Source organism: Oryctolagus cuniculus, chromosome 4, assembly GCF_964237555.1.
Source record: "Oryctolagus cuniculus chromosome 4, mOryCun1.1, whole genome shotgun sequence".
NCBI classification, from domain to species: Eukaryota; Metazoa; Chordata; class Mammalia; order Lagomorpha; family Leporidae; genus Oryctolagus; species Oryctolagus cuniculus.
Window position 1 is genome coordinate 36,609,180 of NC_091435.1, and position 21,965 is coordinate 36,631,144.

Here is a 21,965-nt window from a genome sequence, read left to right on the forward strand (position 1 = left end):
CTAAGTAAGAAATATGTGGCAATTTGAAGGTTTTATTCAAACTTGGCAGTAAGTATAATTATTTGCAATTTACAGCAAAAAAGTTTTTAGGAAAAAGGTATTTTATCACTGACATTGCTTAGAATTAACAGTACAGGATGAAAATAAAAAAGACTAAATTTCAGTAGTTTTTAAATCATTACTTAAAAGTTATCTGAAGCTGTCATTTTGGTGCAGCAGGTTAAGCCACTGCTTGCAACATGGGCACTCCCCATGGAGTGCCAGTTTGAGGTCCCTTGGTCACTCGGCTTCCAATCCAGCTCCCTGTTAAAGGGCCTGGAGAAGAAGTGGGTGATGGCCAAATTGATTGGGCTGCTGCCACCCATGTGTGAGTCCCAGATGGATTTTCAGGCTTCTGGCGTCATCTTGATCCAGCCCGGCTGTTGTGGCCATTTGGGAGGTAAACTAGCGGATGGCAGATCTCTATCTATCTCTCCTACTCTCTGTCACTTTGCCTTTCAAATAAATAAACAAGTAAATAAACAGATAAGTCTTTAAAAATATATTTTTTTCTACAGACGATGCACCCTCTTATTACCCACATTCAGGACAAAGACTCAGACATTTGTGCACTTAGTATATCATTGTTAAGGATGGCATCCATGATTATATTCTGGGTAATTATCTTTATTACAGCGCCACTAAATCTAATATAAAATGATTATAATATAATATAATATGCATATAATATAATATGCAGAAGTTGTACCAGTTAATAAAATATGCATTTTTAGCAAGTTTTAGTAGAGAAACCCTATGGACTGTGAAGGCCTGGAACACACTGGCTTTGAAGAATGGACAGAAAGCAAGAAAGCAGAGAAGGAAGGGCCTGAAGAAACATGAGGAAATGTTTAAGAATCTAAGGATAAAGATCATACCTCCCCTCACCACACCCTGAAGCTGACGTTAGCTATCTGATTAGCCCTAGCTGGTTCATATAAACAGAAGAGAGATGGGTCACTTCTGGGCAGTAGCATTAAGCGCAGCAGTGATGTAACCAAATTCTCCTATCTCTGCTTTATGAAAGCCCATGAGGTTATTCCTTTAACCTGGGGACTGAATTCCAATTATGTTGGCTACTATAAAGCTTATATAAAAAATAAATGATCTCATTTTAAGTGACAAAGATTTGGGGGTGGTTTATTATTGCATTATAACTCAACATTTTTGAGCTGGTATAACTAACTTCAAGAAGGATGGAGTAAGAAAAAATTTAAATGAAAATAGCAAATAAGGTAAGGAAGATAGAAAAATGTTTAATGAATTTTTCAGTGAGATGATCAATGGAACATTAGTAAGAGTAAATTCAGTAGAGTAGTGGGACTGTAAGTCAGAAAGAAAAATTATCCTGCAACTCATCAGTACTCCATGGACCATTCTTTGATGTACAAACAGAGAAGGACCTCTAGGTCTCATCTTGTTCATTGTATGTGGCAGATAAAATTAGAGGTCTGTGAGTTTAAATTATTAATCAACATCTTCCAAAGAAGATATTGCTGAAGGCATTATGTTCTGAAGGAAGGCAGTCAGCTTGTTTTTATCAACTTTATGAGAAACATTTAATTTTAATTAGTAGTGTTCACTAAAGAAATGTTTATCAGAATTTGTTGTACTATGTATTTGATTTTTTTGAAGGTATATGGGGGAGAAATTCCACATTTGGCAAATGAGAGGAAGTGAACATTGTTGTGAAATCGCCAAATGATAGTTTTGGGGTTGAGAAATCCCAAGATTTGTAGTTTATTCATTCAATCAATATGAGTACCTATCATGAACCAGTCATTCTGAGCTGCACTGAGGTATCCAATGGGGAATGATGATAAGTACTCCCTGCCACCTTCATGAGTCTCACAGGTGAGTGAATTTCTTAAATGTTAATATTAAAGTATATATTCTGTTCTATACATGTTATGATCATTTAGAAATATATACATAAATTATTTGATATTCCTTCCTTCAAAATCAGGTACCTAATCTTCCTCTTAAGTGTTAGGTAGAATAGTGACATATCTCTTAGAAACAGCAACAAGAGGAAGAGGTGGTAGTGATTTTGGAAACCAGGGGACTTAAAAGACACTGCCATTTCCTTCCTTCTTTCCTTTCCCTCTCTTTCTCTCTGTCTTTCTTGGATAACCCATGAAGGGGAAAAACGGCCACCATCTTGAGATGATCAATCAGTTCTTTGAAGAATTATATTTAGCAGGGAATGGAGGCAACCAGTTACCAGCCATGTGAGTGAACCCTCTTGGAAGATGAACCTCCAGCCATCATCAGGCTTTCTGGTGACTAAAACCCGTACAGACATCTTCACCTCAACCTCACGTAAAATCTTGAGCCAGACCATCCCAAGGAAACCCTAGATTCTCAAAAATGGAACTTAACGATTGGTAAGAAACAGTTTTTACTTTAAGCTACTAGGTCTGGGGGTACTTGGTTGCATGACATTACATAACTTACATACTGTGTAGTCAGAGTTCTCTTTCTGTCTTACAAGTGCACTAGATTGAGATCCACATGGAACATTTAATTCCCCACTCTTTGAAAGATTTTCATATAACATAAACATTCTTTTAAATTTTGCATATTCTCCAAAATAAATTGGAAATTCACTTAAAATAATTTATGTTTTAAACTCTAAAATAAATAACTTACTATTTTTTAAGCCAACAAAATTGCTTTAGAGCTTATTCTAAGTTCTTCAAATATGTTTTAAAGGGAAAGGCATGTCAATTTAACAGAGGAAATACTATTTTTATCCCAGTAAAAATGCTATGCTTTTGCTTCCAGAATCATTCAGATTGTAAAAATATAATTAAAACTTAACCCACATAATAGAAAATTGGAATTACTGCTTTCAGTGGAGAAATATGCTGGAGAAGTATGTTAATACAAATTATATGCATTTATAACTACATTAATATATTATATGTATAGTATGAACCAAGGCTTATAAACAAACAAAAATAAGAGCTGATAATTAATCTAAACAACCTGCCATATTTTGTTATCTCAGGCAAAATGTTAGATCTTTTTCTTCTTAATATTTATCTCTTTCTATTTTTCAGATTTATTTACTTGTTTGAAAGCCAGAGTTAGAGAGAGAGAGAGAGAGAGAAAGAGAGAGAGAGAGAAGGATGGAGAGAGAGAGAGAGTGAGAGAGAGAGAGAGAGAGAAAGGGCTATTTTCCATGTACTAGTTCACTACTCAAATGGCTGCAATGGCTGGCGCTGGGTCAGGCTGGAGTCAGGAGCCGGGAACTCTAGCTTGCTCTCCCACATGGACTGTAGGGGCCTTCTGAGATGCATTAGCAGGGAGCTGGATTACAAAGGGTTCAGCAAGGACTCGAAGCAGCACCCATATGGGATGCAGTATCTCAAGTGATAGCTTCATCTGCTATGCCGCAATGCTGCATTTACATTTATTTATTTTTTAAAATATATTTTTAAAATATTCTGAGGAACGCTGAATGCTTGAACACCTTTATAGGGCACAGAACAAATGTCATCAGAGACTTACAGTGTGAACTGATCAAGAAAGGAAATCAGCATTTCTAGGTCACTACCTCCCAACCCTTCCTCAAAGTTTGGTGTCTACCAGCTCCTCTCCTCCAAATCTTTATATAATACTTTATACCAAGGGGGCATGCATTTGGCACAGTGATTAATTCGCTTACTAGAATGGCTATATCCCATATCAGTGTCCCTGGTCCAAGGCCTGGCTCCTTTGCTTCTTATACACCTTCTTGACAATGCACACTCTTGGAGGCAGCAGGTGATGGCTCAAGTATTGTAGTCCCTGCCACCAATGTGGAAGACTTATATGTATTGAGTTCTGGTTCCTGCTTTTGGTCAAGTTCAGCTCAGCTATTACATACATTTAAGGGAATGAATACAATTTGAAAAAAATAAATTTACTTATTTGAAAGGCAAGAGACAGAGAGCATGCTTCTATCTGTCTGTTCCCTCCCCAAATGTTCACAATGACCAGGACTGAGGAAGGCTGAAGCAAGGAGCTGAAAACTAAATCTAGCTATCCCACATGGGCAGCAGGAACCCAGTCATCTGAGCCATAACTACTGCCTCCCAGCATCTGCATTAGCAGGAAGCTGAAGCCAGGAGCCAGAGCCTGGCATTAAACTCAGGGCCTCTGATATGGGATATCGGGATCTTAACCACTAAGCCAAATGCTCACCTTATATCCCTTTTTAAACTTTATTTTTCTCTGGTGGTGTCTAGTTTTGCCTTTGTTGTCTGTGCTATTGAGGGCTGATCTAAAAAGTTGCAATACAGATGCATGAATTGTCTTTCCATTGTTTTCTTTTAATAGTTTCATAGTTTTGGGTCTTACATTTAGTGAGTGATTTTGAGTTGATTTTTGTACAGGGTGAGAAGTAGGAGTCCGGTGCTATACATGGATTCTGATTTCTGGTGTATTATTAGATTTCTGGAATTATTAGTGTTTTCTGTGTGAATAAATTTAACTGACCACAAGGCCCATCTTAGACACTGTCTCTTAGAGAATGACTGAATCCTTACAATAATCAAACATTTTTAATTTCAACCTGATATAACTTTAGATTTCAATGCTACCCATTACCAGGATGCTGGGATACAACAAGTATATGTAGCATAAAGAACACTTTATAAGGAGCAGGGAAAATATTGGTGAAATTATTCCAATAATTAAAGAGGGAAATGATGGTGGTTTAAATCAGAGAACTAGCGAAATATTGAGGAATGTTCTGGTTATATATATATTTTGCAGGTAAAGCTACATTTGCTAATATATTGGAAGTGGATGATGGAAGAAAGATAGATATAAATAAATAGATAGGTAGATACATGGAGAAAGCCACGCATGGGCCAACAGTTTTTTCATATGGTTTTGGTTTTTTGTTTGTTTTCCCTTATATTTTATTTCTTCTTCTGCAGAATTGTTAAGACTGTAATTGCCATTGAACAAATTGGGAAAGATATTCTATAATATGTTATAATTTATAATCAATTCATTTGCATGTACATGTATGTATTTAATTTTTTGTACAAATCTTAGCATTCAAAAACAATGTTCTGGGGTCATGCTCTTTTCACTAAGTGTATCTGGAATTTTTCCCAACTTAATGCATATAAATTTATGTGATTCTTTTTTATGGCTAGACAGCATTAGGTATAAACTACAGATACTTGAATATAATGTGTAATATTCAATAGTTTTCAACCATTTATCATAAATGCACTTTATGTTTCTGTTTTCAGTACTACTACAAAAATGCTGTAATGAACATTTATGTATGAATAACATGGCACACATGAGGAATCTGTAGTTTGAATGCTTAGAAGCTAAAATTCTAGGTCAAAAATTTTATGTTTGAGTAAGTACTGCAATGTTGTTGTCCAAAGAGCCTCTGTTAATTTACAATCTGAGTGTAAAAGACTCAATCTGTCCACAATTTTATCAAGATAACACAACTTCACTTTGAATGTAAACTATGCACTTGTGATTCTAATATATGTAATCTAAGACCTTGGATTCAATAGATAACCTCATAAGATCTCTAATCTATCTAAAATGGGGAAAGTTTAAGTTCTGCCTGAAGTTAATGACATGAATTGACAAGTGAGAAATTGATATGTAGGGTTCATAGCTATTGGATATAGTTTGAAGAACACAGATAAATATGCATTTCTACTCAGCTACTTTAAAAAATTTTATCTTAAAATGTGATGAGGTAGGATAATTCAAAATGTAATTTCAATATTCTGACAAAAGTATTACAATTCTCATTACAGGCTCAAAGGGAAATACATAATAATGATTATCAGAAACTTCTAAAGATTCCAGGAATTCCCCAACTTCAAAGTATGATTTATAGCTAAAGTTTAAATTTCTTGAAGTACATTTAAATACGCTTGCATATTTTTCCAAATATGTATTTAACATTTATTGGCAATTGCTGGAATCATTTATAGTACTGTCTCTTTGGCCTTGGTTAATTCTATTCTTGATTATTTCCTCAGCATAAAAGAGTTTGAGAATTTGAGATAAATTAGACAAGTGTAAATTTTAATAAATTTAAACCTAGTTCTTTATACTTTTAAGAGTACAATATAGCTTGAAATTCAAATCAGTCTTAAGACTTCCCATTTGCATTACAGATCAGATCTTACTTATAGAAAATAGAAAATAAAAAGTGCTCATTATTACAAAACCATTAGTGAAATAGGAAATAATGTGACAGGGACAATTTTTCTCATTTCCTTTTCTCTAATTTTAATATGCCGTATTGATAATAGTTCGCACCTGACCTATCAAAAGATATACGTTAAACATTGATTTCAGATATAATGACTCAATAGAAGTTGGTAACACTCTGTTAAATTTTTAATTTCCACTAAGAGCAATATAAAATTACTTTTCTTGATGACTGTCTACCTAGATACACTATAAATACACTTTCAGATCATCAACTAAAGGAAAACTTAATAGTATTAAAATTACTTATGTAGCCATTTATGAATAATCTACAAAATAAAAAAATGAAATTATCTGAGGGAGAGACAAAGAGAAAGAGAAGTGAGGGGACAGAGAGAATCTCCCATCCATTGCATCCACTGGGGCTGGGCTAGGCTATAGCTAGGAACCTAAAGCTCATTCAAGGGCTTCCACATGTGTTCCAGGATCCCAACTATTTGAGGCTTTATTTGCTGCCTCCCATAATGAACATTAGCAGAAAGCTAGAATCAATACAGATCTGGAACTTGAATCCAGGAACTACAATACGGAATGTGGTAGTCCCAAATAGTGTTTAAAATGCTTGGCCAACCACTGATACCTCTACAAATTATTTAGTAACATATTAGCTGTAGGTAGAACTGATGGGTACACACAACTTGGCTTTGATCTCAAAGACCTCACATTTATTTTGAAAAGGTAAAAGTTAAAACAAAGTAGAGATGAAATTGATTATTTTACTCTGATAAAATTGAGCAAACTGGAATCCTACTACTCTCTTTCAGAGTCTAACTCAATAGATTGGAGTTTTCTCTACTTTGTTCCTCTGTTTGCACTGCCATTCTCTAATTTGGTCTACACTTAGTTCCCATTACATTTGAAGACACTGCATGCCCCCTGCTACAGTTTACAACTTCTTAGTGCTCAAAATCTAGGCAATGTGCAAGTCTTGGGAAGGGTACATATGAACTGTCTTTATATAAAGATTGTAAATCTGCTGGCCATTGCATTCAATCATTTGAAAAATGCTTATTCATGTCCTTTGCCCATTTCCGAATTGGACTGTTTTGTAGTTGTTGAGTTTCTTAGGCTCTTTATAGATTCTAATCTATAGATATTAATCATTTATAAGTTGCATAGATTGCAAATATTTTCTCCCATTCTGTCAGTTGCCTAGTCATTTTGTTGAGTGTTCCCTTTGCAGTATAGAAGCTTCTTAGCTTGTTGTAATCCCATTTGTCTATTTTTGTCTTTATTGCCTGTTCCTCTGTGGTCTTTTCCAAGAAGTCTGCCTATGCCAATGTCTTGCAGAATTTTCCCAATGTTTTCTTCTAACAATTTAATGGTATCAGGTTATAGACTTAGATTCTTGGTCCATTTTGAATTGATATTTGTATAAGGTGTAATTTAGGGGTCTTTTGTCTTACCTCTGCACTCATAGATCCAATTTTACCAAAGCCATTTTTTGAAGAGACTGTCCTTTCTCCAGATGTTGTTTGTAGCTAGTTGATCTGTCCACTGATGAATGTGGGGTGTTGGAAGTCCCCCATTATTGTATTGGAGTCTATATCTCCCTTTAGATCCATTAACATTTGTTTTAAATAGCCAGGCACCCAGGCATTAGGTGCCTATATGTTAACTATAGTCACAGCTTCCTCTGAATTCATCCATTAATCATTACATAATGTGATGAAAAAATGCTCATGATTACTAGCCATCAGAGAAATGCAAATAAAGATCACAATGAGGTTTCATCTCACCCCAGTTAGCATGGATATGATCCAAAAATAAAAAAAAAAAAAAGTAATGGTGAAGATGTGGAGAAATAGGTACCCTAATCCACTGTTCATGGGAATGTAAAATAGTACAACCATTATGGAAGACAGTATGTCTATTCCTTAGCGATATCTACCATATGACCCAGACATTGCATCCACTGGGGCTGGGCTAGGCTATAGCTAGGAACCTAAAGCTCATTCAAGGGCTTCCACATGTGTTCCATTGTAGTCTTGGAAATTTACCAAAACAAAATGAAACCAGTATATGCAAGAGTTATTTTAAGCCCCATATTTATTGTAGCTCAATTCACAATAGTTAAGATATGGAATGAAATCAGATGTATATTGGCTGATAAAGAAATGTGGTATATACTCACTACGGAATACTACTTAGCCATAGAAAAAAGAATGGATGCACATGGAAACCATTATGGTTGTGGAAATCAGCCAGTCTCAATAAGACAAATATCATGCTTTCTCTGATATGTGGTAGTTAATACAGAATACAAAAAATGCACAGGGAAGAAATGGACATTTTGGGATATAAATGTCATTTTTAGACCTTGTTTATATTCCTGTGGAACTGTGGTCTTCGTATTTTTCGTTTAATGAATATTATGATTAGTGGTGAATTAAGCTGGTGAATGTAGAATGGATTAAATTTATGTCTTTGCAAAAACTGAAGAAGAGAGAGGAGGGAGTGAGGAGGGATGGGGGAAACAGGGTATTGAGGCAAGTGTGGTTGTCCTCTTGGAACCATACCTATGGAATGCATAAAATCTGTTCTCTTTATATTAATAAAAAATCAATTAAAAAAAGAAAATCTAAGTCTGCCTGGTTAGGCTTGCTAGCTTTGAGAGTTTTCCAAAATGAGATTCCTATATGGTAAATCAACTTTCTTACTATACTTAACAAATCATCAATCAACAACTATGTCTATATCATTTTTAATATGTGAAATTGGTTTTTAAGAACTTCAGAAAAGATTGAAAATTTTATTATTATCAATATGCTTGGATTCAGAAAAGCTGGAGAACATCAAAGGTCAGAATGGGGCAGGAACAACATTTGTAGAACCAAAGATGAGGTTTGAATTCAACATTTGTAAGATTTAGGACTTTGATGGTGGGGAACCAAGGCCATTTCAATATTTATAATATAATTCATGGGTCATTCAAAATTATCAGCTTAAAAATTAGCCTGCTATAGATTTTTTTTACTTTGAGTCCTGTCTGTGATTGCCTAGGAAAGGACAAGCCTTCTACAGTCCACCTGCTAGACGTTCCCAACCACTGACTTAGATAAATACAGCTAACAGCAAGCACAGCAGAGGCATGGGATTCAGACTAATTTGCTCCCCTCATTTCTTTTCGAAATACAATACTTAGATATGGAAATACTCCATTTTAGTTTCAAAAGGGAAGGGACACTTTCCATTGATGGCCTTTGCAATCTGGTCTTAACAAATGTTTCCTTACAAAGTTTCAAACATATATGAAATAGACACTTACATAGGCACAACCTATAGGAAAAGGACAGCATGATATAGAATCTGTCAGAAGTATGTAATGTTTATAAGCATATATAGAAATATATCTTCTATAGCCGGCGCCGAGGCTCACTAGGCTAATCCTCCACCTTGAGGCGCCGGCACACCGGGTTCTAGTCCCGGTCGGGGTACCGGATTCTGTCCCGGTTGCCCCTCTTCCAGGCCAGCTCTCTGCTGTGGCCAGGGAGTGCAGTGGAGGATGGCCCAAGTGCTTGGGCCCTGCACCCCATGGGAGACCAGGATAAGCACCTGGCTCCTGCCTTCGGATCAGCGCGGTGCTTTGGCCACAGCGCGCCGGCCGCGGCGGCCACTGTGGGGTGAACCAATGGCAAAGGAAGACCTTTCTCTCTGTCTCTCTCTCACTGTCCACTCTGCCTGTCAAAAAATAAAAAAATTAAAAAAAAATTTAAAAAGAAAAAAAGAGAAATATATCTTCTAAGAATTTTAAAAAGTGAAGCCAATTTGCAAATAGGTTATTTCTAAATTATTTATTTTTAGAGAGAAGTATTTCCTTTTTAAAGTATGTGCATTATTGGAGTAAAAATCTGGATTCTCCATGAATTTCTAATCCCTGAATCTCTTCTTCTGATCAAGAAAATGGAGCTAGAGTGCTGGATTTTCCTTTTTTAATTGAGAAATGGTATGCTTTGTTTCAAGTAGTGTAATTCATGTGTCCACTAAAGCCAAGCCAAACAAAAAGAAGACATAAAACAAAACTAGAAAAGTGCCTTAAAAGCACCAATTTGATACAACTTGTGTGACATGTATTTTCTGTATGGAAAATGAAACTTGATTTCCACTTGCAATTTTGGTATTGTATAGCAAAATTGATGTTGTATTCAGTCTGTTTTAAACTACATCTTAGAGATAATGGACTAGAGCATAAATTCAGCAGGCTCTATGTTACTTAGTTGATAATCAAGAGGTCAATGAATGTTTTCAATGTTGTATATTAAAAAATACCAAACACATTGCTTAATACCTGTGAAGGAAAACATTGAAAAGTAACATGTCTTTAAATCTACTCCTAATTTATTTTAAGACATTTTTTACCTCACGTCATTCTAATTCCTTAGTATTCTATTGCTCATGTTATCTTTTAAATTAAAAAAGGTGAATTACACAAATTTAGATTTTTTATGAAAGCTGTTCATCCTGTAGAAAAAAGGACGGTTCTAATCTACTAGTGATGCTTATAATAAAATGTTTTACCTAGTCTCATACATGAATTCCTAACAAAGCATGATAATTTAACTTGCATATTGTCCTAAGAGTAGAGTCCAGCTTCTTCATTTCAGTGTACTAAGAAGAATTACTCCCATAGAGAAGTGAAGACAATAAAGTTAAAAAAGAATAGTTTGATGACTGAGAACTAAAAAAAGAAAGCCTGTTCATTCTCATATTCTTTTGTGTCTACACGGATGAAATTTATAGACCAAGGAATGACCCATATGTCTGTTCACTTTCCAGTTGTACAGCCTCCTATAATTGTGGACAGGTTAATATGTAAATCCCTTACTTTTGTTATCCTTATGATTAACTGAGGCTCCTGGTATGGATTTTCTAGAGAGAGGAATCCTTGAACAGAATACTAACAGTTGGAAAGTAGTATTGAATTCTAAGAGGAATTTTAGAGGCAATACTTCCAACATTGGGTTCTCATTGCCATTGTCTTGCTGTGACCACACTGATGACATGATATATTAGGCATGCTGAAAAAAAGCACCATGATATTGACATATGGGAGGAATATTCTCAGGGGCTGTCTGTCTCGGTGCAGATTATTTACCCTTAAAGCAAAACACACATGGTCCTGGCCTATGCCTGTTAAGCATTTACTGAATCTAGACGACAAAGGTTACACCCAGTGGGAATAAATTTCTAAACTATGTAGCATGACTATATATAAGAAACAGATGAAATATTTTATGTGTCCTTAAGAGTAGATTACACAGGGCTGCATATATAAATATACATATATATAAATTTTAAGACATTTTGTATATCATATCTTTTTAAATCCTTAATATTCTATTGCATGTTATCTTTTAAAATAAAAAGGTAAATTACTCAAATTCAGATTTTTCTGAATCCTGTTCATCCTTTAGAAAAAAGGATCTGTCTATCTATCTATCTATCTATCTATCTGCAGAGTTGTTAAAATATAGTAAACAAGAAAAATAGCACATTTCAAAGAATAACTTTTTCCTAAGAATGTCATAGAGGAGTCTGTTTGGCTTGTTTTTGAGTTAACTAATGATGTTTCCCACTTATTTATCTTCCTTTCATATTATTTTCATATCCTCACTGTCCAAGATGTCAACTACATATGGGTCTGGTCTCCTCAAATGTCTCCTAAAAGTCACTAAGAAGCTTCCATTCAATACTGCACAATCAGTGAACAAAGTTTGCTGTACACAGCTGATTATGCACCACAGGAAAAGAATGAAGAAATTCCTAATTTTCCTGTTTTTATAACAAAGAGAAAATGCAAACACATTCATTGACTCTTCTTTTTCCCTCTTCCAAGTCCGAATGTTTCTTTTAACTGAACATTAAAAAAGATTGCTTGACATTTTAATTAAAAATACTCTGTGCTACTACTAATATGGACACTGTTTTTCCTTATCAATTGGTTTGCTGTCTTTAAAGTACACTTGTATTTTACATTTTATTTTTCAAATTCAATTAAGAAAATGAAAAATTCAGCACCAAATACTCTATTTATGTGTTGGGCACAAGCACAAAGAAATGAATAAGAACTAACCTTATCCCAGAGGTACAAACAATCTAGGGAATGGGAAGGAGACAGACAGATAAAATAACAATTATGTGATAAGTGCTATAAACAAGAATGACCAAGGTGCTCAGTAATAGGTAAAATAAGATCTTGTTTTGGAGTAAGTCAGGTAAAGTCTCAGAATAGGGGACATTGAGATAGACTTGAAGATAAAGGTTATTTTAGATAAGAAACCAGAAGGAGAAAAAGGATGAATGTCAAAAATATGTATCTGAGTTCTTAACTGGTTTCTAGTTTGGAAAAAAGTTTGTAACTTTGGATTTCCATAGACGATATTAAATTTATTTTTGAAAAAGATATATTTCCACTATTTTAAAATATGAATTTAAAATTTTCATCATCAAAGAGTATAAGCATATTTCATACAGTGAAGTGCTGTGATTGAATGGAGATAATAGTAGGACAGTGGAATGGGTGTCAGCAGACTGGAGTTTGACCAATACATATTTGTATATATTGACTTATTTATTTCACCTGTTGGGCATTCATGGTCCTGAAACTCAATTATTAGCCTAACTCTCAAATGATTTTTGAAGGTCTTTTTAACAGGGAATCATTCATTCTAGGAATGAGAAATAACACAGTCATGCATATTACTTAATATCACCCTGCAGAGAAGAGGCAATGAATTAGAGACAAGTAAATTAGATAGCAGTTGGGCAAGACCCTATGGAAGTGGATTCTGGGATGCTGGGTTGCTGAATGAAGTATAGGTAAGAAATACCATGAAATTAAAAAGTCTTAAAAGTAAAATAAATGTATGAGCAAGACAAGCTTTGCTTGTTCAAATATTGAGAAATGGCCACTTAGAGTTAAGGAGATACAAAAATCAAATAACAACACCATACACATTTGGTCACCATTATTGTTTTAATATGATGGTGACAGATAGGAATGAATATTTATTAGTGTTTATTAACTCACAGGTGCTGTACCAATTATTTTTAAAATATAATTTCAGTGGCAGGCATTGTGGAGCAGCTGGTTAAGTGGCCAGTTGGGATGCTTTCATCCTATATCAGAGTGTAGATTCAAATTCCAGATACTCAGCTTCTGATCCAGCTCCTTGCTAATGTGCCTAGGAAGCAGCTGATAATGCTCAAATACTTGAGTTGCTGCCACCCATGTGGGAGACCCAGACGGAGTTCCTGGCTCCTGGTTTCTACATGACCTAGTCCCAGCTGTTGTGGCCTCAGTTTATGTGAAGCAGTGTATGGAAGAACTCTCTCTCTCTTTCTCTCTCTCACTCTGTTTCTCTCACTCTGCCTTTTAAATATGTAAATAAATATATTTTTTGTTTTTTTTTAAAGATTTTTTTGAAAATCAGAATTAGAGAGAGAGAGAGAGGAGGGACAAAGAGATCTTCCATCCTCTGGTTCATTCCCCAGGTGGTTACAATAGCCATGGCTGGGCCAGGCAGAAGCCAGGGGTGAGGAGCTTCCCCTAGGTCTTCCACATGGGTGTAGGGGCCCAAGCAGTTGGGCCATCTTCTGCTTTGCTTAATAAGACAAACACCCAAGCCATTAGCAGGGAGCTGGATCAGAAGTGGAGCAGCCGGTACAGAATCTGGTGCCCACAGGGGACACCAGCATTGCAGGGGGTGACTTTACCCACTATGCCACAATGCTAGACCCAATAAATTTGAAAGAGGCAACTTCAGAAAACTCACACTATCTTTTTGTGATCGTTATTTTTCCTTTTCATATATCAGTTAAGCCATTTTCCCAATGCCATCCATTGGCTAACTGTGTAATGAATTTAAATGGAAGTCTGTCTCATCCATATCTTATTTGCTTTATCCTAAATCACATTCCTATTTCTTTTTCCTTGCTGGTTTCATCAGAGTGAAGAGTGAATGGCTTAGGAAGCTATAAGGACACAATGGGCAGCCCAAGAGGATCAATAAAAAGCTGCAAACAATGAATAAATCTTCTTCCGAGGAAGCATACTATGAATTCACATGATCCTATCTAAATTAAGCCTGAAAAACAAAATAAATTAAGCCTGACTTTTGGTCAGAAAGCTAACATAATTTATGCTAAGAGACAAACAATAAGTTTTCTACATCTTCAAGCATTCATTTGAAACCATCTTGCACTGAGGGCTTTTGTGCTCATCTGATCCTTATGTTTTCACAGAAGATCTATAATAAAGATATTTCCTTGATTTAAGCAGAAGGGCAGTTTGAAGGGAGACATCAAGATAAGACTATTTGAACTCTTAATTAGCAGATGGGGTCCCTTTGAAAAGAAGCTGCAGGCACCACTGTTTTGTTCTTGAACAGAAAAGGAATTTCTTTCAGGATAATCTATAATTTACAAGATTTTGAAAGCTGGTTGGATAAACGGAAGGTTATTAGCACCTATGGCATGGCAGGGGGAGGAGGGGAGGAGTGGTTCTCTCTTATTTTTTCTGTAATCAGGCACCATGCCAAACCAGCAGATGGTCAGAGGTATATGTTGAAGGTGCTTGTGTATTATGTGGATAGAGTGGCTTCCAGGGAAAATCAGAAAAACAGTTTTACCATGATTGGAGACCAGAAATCACTTTTAAAAACACAGACATAGCTACCCTGGCACCTGAGAACGCTTTAGAGAATTGAGATCAATACAGCACATAAGACAGAGGCCTATTTGACATTCATGAGTTAAAAGACAAATTTGGTGGCCCAGCCATGTTTGAGAACAAATGTACCAACAAATGAGCTCCGTCAAATCCCATGGGTGGACAGTGCAAACACTATTAGCAATTCATGATTCAATACCCATGTCCTTATGTGAACCACTGTAACCAAAATTTAAATGTATAAAAGTAATGCCATACAATGATGATTTAAATAGTTACTGAACAAGGGAATGATTAGTTTTGACTGGGTTAATACAGAACCACCACCTGCTTGGAGACTGCCTATCTACCCAGAGCCTGGAGCCCTCACTGGCTTTTGCCCTACAGCTTCTCGTTATCCCACTTGCTTCTCCTTATGGCTCCGAACCTCATGGTTATCCTTTACTGTTTTACTTTTGGCAGGGCTCTGCTAATCTGAGAATCACAAGAATCTGAAAGAAGAGAAATAGCTTCAGCATATATGTGTGTTTTCAAGTTAGATATCTGTAGATAGTGCAGCATTAAGAATGCTTAATACATCTGCAACATTGTCTGGAGTGTGTGAACACAAAAATATTAGGGAATTCAATTTAGTGGACTATCTGGGTAAAATGTATTTGCTTGAATCTAAGTATTTTAAGGGGACATAGATTGTTGTGTTAGGATTTAATTTGTAAAACATAAAACTGGATGAAATGTCAATGAATGCAAACGAGTTTTGTAAAAAAAAAGTTTCATGTGAACCAATATATTGCTTAGTTCACAGAGTTAGCATTTAATTGAAGCTGTTCTCATAACACTCTAGGGGATTTACTCTGAGCTCTGACCTACCTAACTTGAACAGCTTTATGGAGCCTTTTTTTCAGTACTAATGTTGATCAATATTTGTGTATATATGTGGATACATTTTAATTTTGTCTATAAAAGTGCACATAGGATACACATTTCCACATTTTTCATTTAATACTGTATAATGCGATTAAAAAAGAGACTATTTGCAGATGCAAAGGGTGGAAAATTTCGTACCAAAGGTAATTATTTAAAAATTTCTTTTCCAACCTACCTACTTTCAGCTAAGAGGATGTATTTTACTGAAAGATTGTGGTCCCTTTTATAGCATCAGGCTGATATGACACACCCGGAGCTCAGATCATCAGCAAAAAGCCCTCAAAATCCGAGATTTTTCAGTCTTAATAGCAGAATCATCTAGAACACATAGATGAGTTAAAGATGTTAGATAGCCTTTCTAGGAAGTAGTTACTAGATATTCAAATAGTCTGTTTGCCAGTTTACATGAATCATTTTTATTTGTATCACTTTTAAGATTAAGAAGCAAATGATGGAATATATGGCAGTTATAAATTTTTTGCAATGGTTGGTTGACAAAAATAATGAAATTTAAAAAAAGGAGTTGGCAAAGACTTTAGCAGATATTTTTTGCTTCATTTTGACATGTTTGGGACTTATTACTGAACGAGTCACTAAAGCAGATGTGTATGTCTGAAGACACAGGCACATAAAAGATATCTGTGTTATTTTGCTCTTGATAAATTATTAAAGTTTTTCATTATTTGTGATGAGTATTATTTTCGTGGTTTCTTTTAAGATTTTTATGATTCTTCTTCTGTGTGTCAAATTATTATCTATACATTACTAGTGGCCTAGGATAACAATTTTGTATCTGTTGACAAAACAAACAGAAAAAACCCTCAAAAGTAAATTATCAAAGGATTTGTCCTGACTAAACCAGGAGACAGAAAGTGAAAGATTCAATCAAACAAATTATCTGATGTGTAGTGAAACAGACTTGTTTGATTAAATTCAATTTAAACAAACCTCATTAAATCTATATCAGTATATAGCTTGTATATACTAGATGCAGCTTATCAAACTTACTAATGGTAAGTTTTCCTATTTAAGTTTGCATACATTAATTGAACATCAAAAAAGCAAAGAAGAAAATAAGACATAATTGAGTATATGGACTAATGGCCACAAACAAGAATGAGTTGCCTTCATTAGTAGATCCAGGATCCTGATTTTACATTAATTTTTACACAACTGACTGAGACTTGGTGACTCCTAGGAGATACAGCTTACATGTACTTGGGAGATCAAGCACATTATTTCCAGTTTTAAACAGAAATTACATAATAAGCAAAGGCTGATCCCAGTATAAACAAATAGATGCTCTTTGTTGAGTAAGCAGTTTACAAAAGCAAACAACCCTACGAATTTACTAATTTTCTTTTGTCTTTAAGTATTTCCATTGATGTACACCAAAGAACAAAGAGTAAAGTCAGATTAGATATTCATTTTTCTAATAACATGAAATATCTAAAATTATTAAATAAGAATCTTATCACCTTACATCTGATGTCTACTACAAAAAACTTGTCCAAGAAGAAATAAAATACACAGACATGAAAATATGCAAATACACATATATATGCAAATGATATAATTAAAATTATATTTAGTATTGTGAAAATCAAGCTCCCTTTGTTTTTTCTAGTATCAAGGTAAATAATTTATTAGTTTTATCTAAGGCATTTTGCCTCAGTTAAAGACAATGAAACACATGAGTATCTAAAACAGCATTTTAATTTACCAAAGAGTATGTTTGGTGAGGGAACTCATAATGGTTGGAAACCTCTAATGGTGTCAGAAAGAGGGGGATTGTGCCCTGAACACTCTGCTGACTCAGGGATTGTCCACTTGGCTAGCACATTAGTACTATCATGTGTTGTCTTTAAAGCAGAAATACCAATGTTTGCTCTCCACCTCTGGGGATTCTGATTTATTGTTCATTAGCATGTTCTGGACACTGAAGCCAGGTCAAAAATCACTTATTTGCAAAGAGTAGGGAAAGTAGTGCAGATCTGACCTCTCAATTTTATGGGATTCTGGATTCTTTTATTGTGGAATTCTGAACTCTTAATATCATGTTATTTGACAGATTATGTAATAGGCAATTAAAAAGTGTGTTTCAAGCCAGTGTTTGTCAAGTTATGAAAGCGTATTAGTAGAAAACACTTTACTTGGAATTAAGCTATTTCCTGAAATTATAAATAATGATAAGACAGAACTTGAAATTTTATTTTTTCAAATTATTGCTCACTGCTAACTAAATTTTATGTTTGTATACTGGATTGTAATACAATAAAATAGATGTATAATTATAATTCTGTATAGACTATCTCTCTTTTTTTAGTCAGAGTAGACACCTGGCTTATTACTTAGTGATGATTTTTCTTTTTATTCTTCTTCTTTTGAGTTATTGTTAATTGAATACTTCAAACACATCAGTCACATGTTCATAGATGGTCCTGAAATATGACTCTTTATTTTAACCCAGCCATATGAATTAAGTAGTATTACATCATTCTGAGAATAAGGAGGTTAGTTAGCTCATTACCAAATCTTTTAAATTAATGTAAACAATCATGTCCTTGAATGGGTTGATTGACAGAGACAACATGTCCTCCGCCTGTCTCATTTGAAGAATTATTAAACAGTCAATGAAAATAGTGTGGTATTTGGGAGGGCAGCGGAAGATGCACCAATGCAGGAGACCTGAAATAAGCTCCCGGCTCTTGGCTATTGCCTGGTCCAACCTTGGCCATTGGAGTCATTTGGGGAGAGAACCAGAGGACAGAAGGTCTCTGTCTCTGTCTCTCTCTGCCCATCTTTCTCTCTGTAACTCTGCCTTAAAAAATACTGAAAGGTAAAAGTCAAACCTATCAAATTAACAGAAAAAGCAACATAGAAGATCATATATGACTAATGGAAAAGCAAATATAAGACAAAATAAAATGAAATGATTTGCACCAAAATGAAGGATTTCTGTTTAACACATCATGGAGAAAGATAATGCGCGATTGACTAAAGAGAAAGGATCTTTATGAACTGTAAAGTCAACAAATAATTACTGAAAATCAACAGGAAAAAGGCAATGCCTATAAGAGAAAGATGAACTAAGGCAACTTACAGAAAAGGAATCCCAAATGTTCATTGGCTATAAAGTGATACTTGAACTGCTTATAGTTCGGAGAATTGACAATGAAATGATAATGTTTGTACAACTGCTAGGCTGACAACCTGGTCAACAAGTGGTGGGAGAATTCAGCAGTGTAGATATTCTGGAGAGGAAGCTGGCAGTTTGGCAAATCCTGTTAACTTCTAGATTAAAAAACACTTAGTATTCCCAGATCCAATCTGAGCCTCACGTAATCATTTTATCAAATCAATTCTATGTCTGTGCTGATTAGTAATAGACAAAGGAAGCATGTTTTCTAAGTGTGTATTAATAAGGTTAACATATTTATAATTATGCACTCTTTTACAACTTGTAAATAATTATTGTGGAGGAGAGATGAAAGTGCATTAATAGGGGCTAGTGCTGTAGTGCAGTGTGTTAAGCCGTCTCCAGCAGTGCCAGTATCCCATATGGGCTCCCATTTGAGTCCTGGCTGCTCTACTTCCAATCCAGCTCCCTGTCAATATACCTGGGAAAGCAGCAGAAGGTGGCCCAAGCCTCAGGGCTCCTGCCACCCATGTGGGAGACCCGGAATAAGCTCCTGGCCCTTGGCTTCTGCCTGTCTCAACCTTGGTTGCTGTGGTCATTCTTCTTCTGTAACTCTGCCTTTCAAATAAATCAATCAATTTTAAAAAAAGAAAAAGATAGAAAGTGCATGGATAAAAGCCTCAGTGTCATGAGTCTGCAGTGGAAAGAGTACACCTCAAAGTTACATACCATTTGATAGATATCAATTCATTTCAGCATAGTGTTGGTTATGGACAATTGGCATGTATGGAGCCCCTGCTGTGCCTATGGCTCTGGGAAATGTTTAGTTTTGTATGATGCATTGTTCCTGCAAGTTTCAGGGAATCTCTAGAGATTTCAGTTTGGATTCCAATTCCTACCTGTTCTGTTTCTATTAAATTTGATGTAATGTGTATACGCAAGTTCTTGGTTATCCTGGAAAATCTAATAAATTTAGTATGGTTATAGAGTTGCTATTCACATAGCTGGAATTCACTCAAATAAAGGCAACTTGACTAGCTAGAAAAATACATCTACTCTTCTAACAATTATTACTTTTTAAAATAGAATGATGTCTACTTTACAAATAGAGTGGAGGGTGTTGTGGTGCAGCAGGTAAAGTTTGGGTTCTGGTTACTCTGCTTCTGATTCAGCCCTAGCTGTTGTGGGCATTTAGGAAGTCAACCAGGGAAGGAACATCTGACTCTCTCTGTGTCTCTCTCTGTTGCTTTCCTATTAAGTAGATGAAAATAAATAAACCTCTAAAAATAAATAAAAATAATTTGTCATAAGAATGAAAACAGGCCGGCACCGCGGCTCACTAGGCTAATCCTCCGCCTTGCGGAGCCCGCACACCGGGTTCTAGTCCCAGTCGGGGCTCTGGATTCTGTCCCGGTTGCCCCTCTTCCAGGCCAGCTCTCTTGCTGTGGCCAGGGAGTGCAGTGGAGGATGGCCCAAGTACTTGGGCCCTGCACCCCATGGGAGACCAGGATAAGTACCAGGCTCCTGCCATTGGATTAGCGCGGTGCCCCGGCCGCAGCGCGCTGGCTGCGGTGGCCATTGGAGGGTGAACCAAGGGCAAAGGAAGACCTTTCTCTCTGTCTCTCTCTCACTGTCCACTCTGCCTGTCAAAAAAAAAAAAAAAAAAAAAAGAATGAAAACATATTATCTTTGTTTTGCTAGCTAAGAGGTTTCTAAAGCCCTATAAATCAGAAATTTATCATTTATGAGCTCCCTCTGGGGAACATAAAATTCATATTTTTATTAAAATCTACTAGTGCAGCTCATTTATAAATTATTGTGATGTCACATTCTCAGGCTTTCATTATATTGGCAACACTTTTAATGAGCCTTAATTGCTACAAATAGTTTTTTTTTTTTTTTTTTTGGTACGTAACAGTGCCTGAAAATCATGACAAATTATTTTATTTTGATAATATAAAATATCTTTTGAACTATAAAGGAGTTGGATTTCTGTTAATATTTTACTCACATATTATGTGAATCCAAATCAACAAATTGATTGTATTTCATGCATTATCTTAAATAAATGAATTGTTTTTCAAAGACCTTAGTCTTAATTCTAAATCCTGAACCTAGAATTTTAGCAGTCTACATCTTAATTAGTACTGCTGTGAGTGACATAGTACATTAAGATCTTTATGATATTTTAAACAGAAAAATTAGGATACAAACAACATGCATACATTTTAAAATCTAACTTAAATATCTGTAACTTACATATATTACATAAAGTAAACTATTGCTAGTGAATATATTCCTGTTATGACAACATATACTTTCCTGTGCAGCCTCAGTACTTTAGGTACTCGGACAATAAATATGCAGATAATAATTACTTGCTATTTTTCATTCTTGTGTTTTAGTGTAACAATATAATTAATTTTACAAACTGATTGATCTTCAATAGCTTAAGTAAATGAGACTTGTTAATTGACAGATTCCTAGTACTTTGAGCACTACAAACATTAATTCTTATTTAAATTATCATTCATTTGGCTCAAGTGGCAAAATAAAAATAAAATTTCCCCCTGAACTTTATGAAAAATAAATTATGTTAATTGCAGCAGAACAGAAATATTTGATCATTGTAAAATGCAATGTAATTTATTCCTGATAAGGAATTTAAGTGATTCCTTACTATATGTCAGCTCAATACCAAAAATATACAATGGAACTTTTATTTCATAGTCTAAGTAAGCTCTGAATTTTATTTTTAGTTTAATTGGCTGATTCTGACATTTGCCTGCAAAACAAATGTAAATATAACATGTGATTTTAAAGAAGTGTTGATTTGAATCAACTGTTTTCTTCTTTGATACTTCAAGAATATTTAAATATTTCAATATATTTAAATGTCTAATTGATGTGAGACAGCAATAGCAATAGAGAACTTAA

At 35.1% G+C, this 21,965-nt stretch overlaps 1 protein-coding gene across 3 annotated transcripts in view; it reads right to left on the reverse strand.

Annotated features, from left to right (window-relative positions):
• The window catches only part of ROBO1 (roundabout guidance receptor 1), a 1,215,767-nt gene that overhangs the window by 509,812 nt on the left and 683,990 nt on the right, over positions 1-21,965 (reverse strand). The gene's annotated exons all lie outside the window — the stretch shown is intronic.